This window comes from Trichechus manatus, unplaced genomic scaffold (assembly GCF_000243295.1).
Source record: "Trichechus manatus latirostris isolate Lorelei unplaced genomic scaffold, TriManLat1.0 scaffold00004, whole genome shotgun sequence".
Classification (NCBI taxonomy): domain Eukaryota; kingdom Metazoa; phylum Chordata; class Mammalia; order Sirenia; family Trichechidae; genus Trichechus; species Trichechus manatus.
The window spans coordinates 12617559-12626065 of NW_004443940.1; positions in this window are offsets into that span (position 1 = coordinate 12617559).

Genomic DNA, 8507 nt, shown 5'->3' on the forward strand with positions numbered 1-8507 from the left:
AAAGGTCATGGAAGCCCCATAGACACATCCAAACTCCCTGAGGGACTGAATTGCTGGGCGGAGGGCTCTGGGGACCATGGTCTCGGGGAACATCTAGCTCAATTTGCATGACACAGCTTATAAACACAATGCTCTACGTTCTACCTTGGTGAGTAGTGTCTGGTGTCTTAAAAACCTGTGAGCGGCCATCTAAGATACTCCACTGGTCTCATCCCTTTGGGAGCAAGGGACAATGAAGAGAACAGGATACAAGGAAAAGATCAGTCCAAAGGACTAATTGTCCACAGCTACCAAGGTCTCCACCAGACTGAGTCCAGTACAGGTAGATGGTGCCCGGCTACCACCACTGACTGCTCTGACCGGGATCACAACAGAGGGTTCTAGACAGAGCTGGAGAAGGCTGTAGAACATAATTCTAACTCACACAAAAAAAGACCAGATTTACTGGCCTAAAGGAGACTGGAGAAACCCCGAGAGGATGGTCCCCAGACACCCTTTTAGCTTTAGTGGTGAAGTTATCTCCGAGGTTCACCGTTCAGCCTGGGAGTGGACAGCCCCATAAAACCAAACGACACTAACAAGGTACAATAGTCTAGTGACAAGGGTCAGAAGGCAGAAGGGGTCAAGGAAGCTGGTGATAGGGAACACAAGGTTGAGTAAGGATATTGTTGATGTGTTGTGAGATTGTTAACCATTGTCACAGCGCAACATTTGTAGTAACTGTTACATGAGAAACTATTTGTTCTGTAAGCCTTCACCTGAAGTACAATTAAAAAAGGGGGGGGCGGGGGGAGGGAAGATCAGTTCAGGAGGTTTAATACTGAACCAATAGGAGTTCCAGGGAGAGAACCAAGAAAATAGGAGAGGTGTAATTTATTTAAAAAAACAATAAAAGAAAATTTATCTGATGAAATGATGAGTCTCAAGATAAAAAGGACTATTCAGTCATCACAGTAAAAAATTTTAAAAACCCATACTAAGGAATGCCACCATGAAATTTTAGAACACCAGACAAAACCATTCTAAAAGTTTCCATATAGAAAAAAAAAAAGATGTTCTGAAGATGAAGAACCAGTTACTGTCTAGTTGATTCTGAGTATGGCTACCCCATGTGTTAAAGTAGAACTGCTCCACAGGGTTTTCTTGGTTGTAATCTTCATAGAAGTACGCCAGGCCTTTCTGCCACAACACTGCTGGGTTCGTTTGAACCACCAACCTTTAGATTAGCAGTCAAACACAAACCATTTGTGCCACCCAGGATCTTAACTAAGAATAATACTGGTCTTAGATTCTCAACAGCAACATTGAAAGCTAAGGGATCAATGGGGGTACTGTCTTCAACAGCTTGAATGAATTATATATCCAGTTACACTCAAAAGTGATAATAAAATGCATTTTTAAACATGCAGATTTTCAAAAGATTTTCTTCTCATTTACTGGTTCTCAGAAAGCTACTGGATACGCTTTGTCAAAGCAAGAAAATATATGACCTGGAGTCTAGAATTGGAATCCAACACAGGAGAGAGAAAGTGGAGTCCTAGGATGAGAGCTGTGAAGCAGATCTAGCAGCCAGACCACAGTTGATTGAGGCTAGACCTATAGATTATCTGACAGGTCAGGCTATTTAGAAAGTTGTATAGTGGGACATTTTACAGAGCTGTGGAGGATGTTAAGACTTAAATGTTAGAAGGAAATCAGGCAAATGAAAAGCAGCATTGTATTAGAAAAAAATTATACAAGAAAGGAAATGTTTTCTTCCTAAGCCAAGTATATGTACTAAGATTATAATGTCATGGAAACACTGAAATTGTATTCAATAAAAAATTGAGAGGAATTCTATTAACAAAGAAGAGTGAGCTAAAATCCCCATCTGCCATAACATAAAACTGATAATATTTCAAATTGGTGAATTAAAAATGCATATTAGAAACATGGAGATAAACCAGAAAGGGAAAAAAAAAGTGCCTTAATTTCTTTGTTTGGAAAATGAAAATAGTACATAGAGGATTATAAGGTTGAGAAAGCACATATAAAACAGACTGCCTGACATTAAACATTCAAAATAGTAACCAGAAATATATTCTCACGGGAATTAATTATTCAACAGCAACTCTTTTCGGGGTATATGAATTAGTATTATGTGGCTTTGTCTTTAAGTCATTAGTTTATCTCCCATTTAATCACTTAAAAGGCTTATCAAAGAACAAGCAGTGCTCATGAAAATTGTAGGCAGGACTTAACGGCAAAAAGAGACTTGGCTTTGTGGATTTATCTTATATTCAGTTCAAGTCAGTTGTTTTATATGAGAACTTGGTAAGGGATCAAAAGATGAAAAAAATGCAAAAATAATTTTAAATGGCATGTAAACCTTGTGTAAAAGATGAAGCTTCTGATACTGTTGACAGCAGCTCAAGAGATGGGCTTTCCGTTTTGAAAGGGACAGAGTGGTCAACAACTTTAATTCCTATGCCTACAAGAAAAGGTAAATCTCTTTAGATAGGTTTCTCCAAAAGCTGCCAGATGCCTTTAAATCCTAAATTACCCAAAGAAGTTCTGACTTCCATAACCAGCGTTTTCTCACTTGTTGCACTACAAATAAAGCAGGGGCTAGGAAGTAGGGACTTTGCACCACTCTGCAATTCCACAGAGCAAATAAAAGGTCTTTTTGAAAAGTGTGAAATACCGTACTGAGGCAAAATAGTCAATTACATTACAAACCTAAATCATACTTTGAAGGGTAATGTTTTAAGACTCTTCATGATTATCGCTCCTCAGTTAATCCCCTAGAATTTGGTTCCAGGATTTGGAGAAGGAAGATTGCAGGCTCCTAGATATTTTTTTTTACAAAAGAACAGCATGGCTTTTTCTTTTTGGGGGCAAGGGATAAGACCATGTCCGTCTCCATTCTTGAAGACATTTTGGGCTAGGTAGATGAAGTCTTCCAAAGTGTGGCATATTAATTCAATAAAACTATCTTCGTGAAATACCATTTTAACTTACCTGTGTCACTTCAGAAGATTCAACTCAGTGAGAGCAGGTATCACCATGTCATGTTTCCAGATGAATTCACAACATGTAACATGGTGCCCTGGTGGCGCAGTGGTTAGGAGTTACAACGACTAACCAAAAAGTTGGCAGTTCAAATCCACCAGCCGCTCCTTGGAAACCCTATGGGGAAGTTCTACTTTGTCCTATGGGGTCACTCTGAGTTGGAGTCGACGCGACAGCAACGTTTTTGTTTTTTTTAAAGAAAAAAAAAAATAGTGCCTGGCACACAGCTGTACTCGATTTTTAAAATAAATGAAATTTCCAGGGTCTGGCAGTAACTCTAACTCTACCCATCTTTACAATGTTTACACTTCTGTTGTAACTGAATTTCTTGTATTCCATTCTCCACACAACCATGTAGTCTACAACCAATTTGTTCTTTGGCTGACTTACATATTGTAAGTCTGTTAATTTTACTAGAACGTGATTTGATCATTCTGGGTCTGACTTCCGAGGAATATGGTGTGACTTCTTTTTCTCAATTATTTTTTGTTGTTGTTGAGACTGTACACAGCAAATATATACCAATTCAACAGTTTCTACATGTATTGTTCAGTGTCACTGGTTACATTCTTCGAGTTGTGCAGTCATTCTCACCCGTTTCTGAGTTGTTCCTCCCCCATGAACATAAACTCACTGCCCCATAAGTTTCCTATCTAATCTTTCCAGTTGCTGTTGTTAATTTGATGCCATATAGATAGATCTTAAAAGAGCATAATACTCAAGACAGACATTTCTTTACTAGTTAAGCTACTGTTTGGTTTTAAGAAGACTTCAGGGGATATTTTTGGTTTAAGGTTTAAAGATTATCTCAGGGCAACAGTTTCAGGGGTTCATCCAGACTACATGGCTCTAGAAAATCTAGGTTCCGTAAGAATTTGAAATTCTGTACTGCATTTTTCCCCTTTGATCAGGATTCTTCTATAGAATCTTTAATCAAAATGTTCAGTAATGGTAGCTGACCATCCAGTTCTTGTGGTCTCATGTCAAAGGAGGCAGTTATTCATGGGGGCAATTAGCCTTGCATTCTGTTTCCTCCTCTTATTCCTGACTCGCCTTCTTCTGTTGCTCCAGGTGAATAGAGACCAATTATTGTGCTTTGGATGGCCTCTTGCAAGCTGTTAAGACTCAAGCCACTACAAAAGGAACTAGGAGGTAGAGCAGAAACACTAAACACATTATTAGGCCAGTTAACTGGGATGTCCCATAAAACCATGACCCTAAACCTCCATGTCAACCAAGGAACCAAACCCCATGAGGTGTTTGGTTGTACATAAACAGCCTCAGCAGCTTTTTTTTTTTTTTTTTGTCGTTGTAAATGTATCACACAACTTTTGCCAATTCAACTTGTTACAGGTGTAGAACTTACTGCAGCAATGACATTAACTGGCTGTGCAACCCTACCCTTAATCAAGGAGACTTTTCCATCACTGATATGGTGTGACCTTTAAATGTAAAAGTTCAATTTTTATTTCAGAAAAGTTTTCATGAATTATATTCATAAATATTTGTATTATTCCACTGCTTTGGATTTCTTTGGCAACTCCAGTTGTACTATGTTGGATCTCCTCTGCCTATCTGCTGTTTCTGACATTTGCTCTTAATCCTTTTTACCTTTTTACTTTTTTCGCATTACTTGTTTCTAATCTTTTTGTTCTTTAATGTGCTTCCTGTGGTGTTCAGATTCACTTGTGCTCCTTTTAATCTTCATTCCTGAAGTGGTTTTGTCTTTTTCTATTTCCTAAGTTCCACTAGTTTTTGTTTCATGTCAGGGACATATCTTCCTTGAATTTTTCTTAGTTGTATTTGCTTCATTAGATTTTTAAAATTCACATTAGAATGTTGGTATATTATTTTCAGCTGCTTTGTGGAAACATTTTTTCTTGTGAATTTTCTTCAGGGAAACTGTAGGTAAGTTTTGCTGCTCTTTCATATTTTTTATTAATGTATCTTTTTAGAAATGCTGTGCATATTCCTTTCTATTTACTCATATTTGAAACAATTGGATTTTCCCAGACCAAGTACTAGCAGGAGGGTGAAGGGAAGGGACACTGTCCAGGTATCTCAGCTCCCTATATCCTGTAGCTACAGTAATGAATTGTGTCTTTAACATAATGCATGTACCTCAGTGTAGCCATGCATCCTCTCTCACCATGTGACCTTGTTCAGAAGGGGTTCTGTACCAGCTTTGAGCTCCCTTGGTTCTTTCATCTGCTACATTAAAGGGACCTAGCTCCTACCTTTCAAGGACTTGCTTTCTGAGATATATCACCTCTGGCTCCCTAAGCACTTCATGAATCTTTTCTCTGCCTCTCCCAACACTCACACACTACAAGTTCACCCCTTCCCCATGGCAGGTCCCACTCAGGGTTGGGCTCATATTTGCTGATGATTTCTGAAATCTGCCACTACCTTCCCCCTCCTTACTCCTTGTTCTTTCCCACTACACACTATTGGTCTCCCAATTATTATCTCCTTATTGATATCTCCCTGATGATATCAATAGCCTTTAACCACACTTCAACTCAATGTGGAATTTGTGAGTTTTCTCAGCCTCCTCAGATTTCAGTGGAGATACTGTTTGTGGGGGGTCAGTGGTCAGATGTTTTCCTTGTTGCACTCTATGTTTCCAGAAGGTGAGGCAGAAAGTTCCAGAACCAGGCTGCTACCATGTTTCTACCAGAATCAGAAGTCCAAAGGAATTTGTTAAACATATAAATCTGATCATGACACACCTCTGCTTGAAAGTCTTTGCTTCAGATTGCACATAGGATGTAATCTAAAATCTTTAACATAGCTTACAATGACTTCTATAGTGCAACCTTTACTTACCCATCTTCACAGCAAGCCATTCTCCCCCCATGGATGCTATAGCGCCACACTGAGCTTTTAGTTTCTTGAATAAGCAAATACTTTATTTCAGCCAGGGTCCAGTCAGAAGACAGAAACCACACTAGTAATTTGAAAAGGGTTGCTAAACAGTAAAAGGTAGTTAACTACTAAGAGGGGAAAATGAAGACTCAAAGGGATCCAGAAGTAGCAGATGCAAAAAAAAGCAGCTACTACTTAGGCAGAGTAGACAATGAAGGAATTAAGAGTTTAGGAGAGTCCTCTTCCCACCAGGGCTGAGAATCTGTCATCTTCAAAGAGGGCTTTGTTACCACAGGAGCACTCAGCCTGTTGAAGACGGGTACTGGAGGGCATAGGCCAGAGCTGGTCTACAGAAGCTGCCTGTCATTGTCAGTGTGGGTGGGCTGGAGCTGGTCTGTAGAAGTGGTCTGCCAGGTGGGAGACAGCTAGGTTGCAAGGTTTAGGAAATACAATTCCAAATATTGCATGGGACATCAAGAAAAAAAAAAAAAAAACTGTTGCCATTGAGTCAATTCAAACTCATAGCGACTCTATAGGACAGAATAGAGCTGCCCCATAGAGTTTCCAAGGAGCGGCTGGTAGATTCGAACTGCCGACCTTCTGGTTAGCAGCCAAACTGTTAACCGCTGTGCCACCAGGGGTCCTGCATGGGACATACTTAAACTATTTGTTGTTTGTCTGAAACTTAGGGTTAACTGGGTGTCCTGCAGTTTCTCTGTCAATCCTAGAGACAGCTTCAGGAGGGTGCAGCCAGAGCTGCCATGGAAGCAGCTGCAGGTGGGAGAGTATGGCCTGAGGGGGCAGCTGGGTCAGGTCCCAAGGGCTGCTGAGGTGACATATCCACTGACTCCTGCACTGACTTAAAAAACAAAACTAGAATCCCTGAGGGAAGTGCCTTCCTGCTACTCTCACCCTGCAGTGCTTCCCCCACCCTCTATTATATCAAAGCCTAACACTGAGCCAGCTGGCAAAGGAGAAACGTTTCACAAAGCAAGGCAAAGACTGTGGACTGAGAGACTCTGCCTACAAAGTCTTGCCAACCTCAATGCCCTTCTCCCTACTCTGCCTTCAGGTCTCCACTTAAATGTCAGTTCCTCTAAGAAGACTTCCTCATTGTCATCTAAATCAGTTCCTTCCAAACCATCTTCTACTTTTCCTTTATCGCATATGTCACAATTTGTAATTATATATATGTGTGATTATTTCTTTAAAACCTATGTTCTCTACTAAACTAAAAGCTGGTGACTATTTTCTTCAATGCTGTATATATCCAGGACATGGTAAATAATAGGTGCTCAATAAATGTTTGTTGAAATAATTGATTAATGAATGAATGAAATTATCTCAAACAATCTGATTTTGACCAAACAGCTTTTGACCACATGCTGATAGTACTACCAGCTGGAGTACTGGGTGTAAGGGGATAAGAGCTGAAACTAAAGGTAGACAAGGACCAGATTGGGAAGGGTGCTTTATGCCATGAGAAGTAATTTAAACTTTGTTTTTATTAATCCTAAAAGCCCTAGGAAGCCAAAGATAAAATCTGTTTACTAGAGATGTTTCAGAGGTTCCTGGCTTGAGCAATTAAATGGATGATGGGACTAGTTACTGGGATAGGAAAAGGAAGAGGAGCATGTTTGTCAGGGTGAGTAAGGATAGAAGCTAGCTAGAGAGCAGGAGATGAGAGCTACTGAGGTCTATTTTTCAATATGCGGAGTTTGCACATGGGTGACAGTCAGGTAGAAATATCCAGTAGGTAATGATAAGGGATTCAGAAGAGAGATCCAGGCTAGATATAGAGATGGGAGTCATCAGCATTTAGGTGACAGTTCAGCCCATGGAATGGAGATCACCCAGAGAGATCCTAGAGTGAGAAGAGGACAGACAGCAGAACTCTTAGGTTCACCAATGTTGAAGGAGGCAAAGCAGCTTGCAAAGAAGAATAAGAAAGAGCTGCCTGACAGAGGAGAAATACTAAGGGTCAGTGATGTCACAGAAATCAAGGAGGAAAAAATTCAAGGAAATAGAAAGTAGCCAACAGTGTCAAATGCTACAGAGAGGAAAAATACAAGGGCGGGGGGAATCCACTGGGTTTAGCAATAAGGAACGCATAGGTGACTTTTAAAGTGACCCTGTTCAGTGAAGTGGTGGGGACAAAATGTAGATCACAGTGGGCTGAGGAGTGAGAGGGAGGTTAGGACAGTTAGCTAGTTCCAACCTCCTTCCCAGGTTACTTGGCTGTGGAGAGAAGGAAGAGAGAAGAAAGGGGAGATGGGTGTAAGGAAGCAATAAAAATACATTTTTTAAAATCTCAGTAAACTGCAAATGACTCATAAAAGTAAGTGACCACCAAAAAACAATCTCACCATTCAACCATTTGGAGATACAAAACAAGAAACATTAACCGTATAGCTCGTTTTTATATTTAAAAAATTAGAACTAGAGGAGTTCCAGCAAAATGGTGCTCTCGGCAGAAGCAGCACGCCATCCCTCCACAGCAAAGACCCGAAAAACTAAGCCAAACAGAGAATACAACAATCCTGAAACCCTAAAACATCAAATGAAGAGATAAAGAACTCAGCCAAGCA